Below are 1684 nucleotides of genomic sequence, written 5' to 3'. Positions count from 1 at the left end.
GATGGTTATAGGAAGTGATTGATTGCAGTTATTTATTCCAAAAAGTGTGCAACGAAATATAAATTTAAAGGTGCCAACAATTTTGTCCCGCCCATTTTTTAGGTTTTGTGTGAAATTACAGTGGAAAAAAAAAAGTATTTAGTCAGCCACTAATTGTGCAAGTTCTCCCACTTAAAAAGATGAGAGAGGCCTTTAATTGACATCATAGGTAGACCTCAACTATGAGAGACTAAATGAGAAAACAAATCCTGAAAATCACATAGTCTGATTTGGAAAGATTTTTTTTTTTCAAATTTTGGTGGAAAATAAGAATTTGGTCAATTACAAAAGTTCATCTCAATACTTTGTTATACATCCTTTGTTGGCAATGACAGAGGTCAAACGTTTTCTGTAAGTCTTCACAGGGTTGGCACACACTGTTGCTGGTATGGTGGCCCATTCCTCCATGCAGATCTCCTCTAGAGCAGTGATGTTTTGGGGCTGTCGCTGGGCAACTCGGACTTTCAACTCCCTCCAAAGGTTTTCTATAGGGTTTAGATCTGGAGACTGGCTAGGCCACTCCAGGACCTTGAAATGCTTCTTACAAAGCCAGTCCTTCGTTGCCCTGGTGTGTGCTTGGGATCATTGTCATGCTGAAAGACCCAGCCACATTTCATCTTCAATGCCCTTGCTGATGGAAGGAAGTTTGCACTCAAAATCTGACGATACATGGCCCCATTCATTCTTTCATGTACACGGATCAGTCTTCTTGGTCCCTAGGCAGAGAAACAGCCCGAAAGCATGATTTTGCCACCCCCATGCTTCAAAGTAGGTATGGTGTTCTTTGGATGCATTCTCTCTCCTCCCAACACGCCGAGTTGAGTTGCAACCAAACAGTTCTACTTTGGTTTCATCTGACCATATGACATTCTCCCAATACTCTTGTGGATCATCCAAAAGCTCCCTAGCAAACTTCAGACGAGCCCAGACATGTAATGGCTTAAGCAGGGGGACACGTCTGGCACTGCAGGATCTGAGTCCCTGGCGGTGTAGTGTGTTACTGATGGTAGCCTGTGTAACGTTGGTCCCAGTTCTCTGCAGGTTATTCACTAGGTCCCCCCTTGTGGTTCTGGGATTTTTGCTCACCATTCTTGAGATCATTTTGACCCCACGGGGTGAGATCTTGTGTGGAGCCCCAGATCGAGGGAGATTATCAGTGGTCTTATATGTCTTCCATTTTCTAATTATTACTCCCACAGTTGATTTCTTCACACCAAGCTGCTTGCCTATTGCAGATTCAGTCTTCCCAGCCTGGTACAGGGCTACAATTTTGTTTCTGGTGTCCTTCGACAGCTCTTTGGTCTTCACAATAGTGGAGTTTGGAGTGTGACTGTTTGAGGTTGCAGACAGGTGTCTTTTATACTGATAACCAGTTCAAATAGGTGCCAGTACTACAGGTAATGAGTGGAGGACAGAGGAGCCTCTTAAAGAGAAAGTTACAGGTCTGTGAGAGCAAGAAATCTTGCTTGTTTGCAATTGACCAAATTCTTATTTTCCACCAAAATGTGAAAAATATTTCTTTCCAAATCAGACAATGTGATTTTCAGGATTTGTTTTCTCATTTTGTCTCTCATAGTTGAGGTCTACCTATGATGTCAATTACAGGTCTCTTTCATCTTTTTAAGTGGGAGAACTTGCACAATTG

The sequence above is a fragment of the Phyllobates terribilis genome, unplaced genomic scaffold (assembly GCF_046119375.1).
Source record: "Phyllobates terribilis strain yellow unplaced genomic scaffold, ASM4611937v1 Scaffold_4__5_contigs__length_816908805, whole genome shotgun sequence".
Taxonomy (NCBI): Eukaryota; Metazoa; Chordata; class Amphibia; order Anura; family Dendrobatidae; genus Phyllobates; species Phyllobates terribilis.
This window is presented reverse-complemented; position numbering follows the sequence as displayed.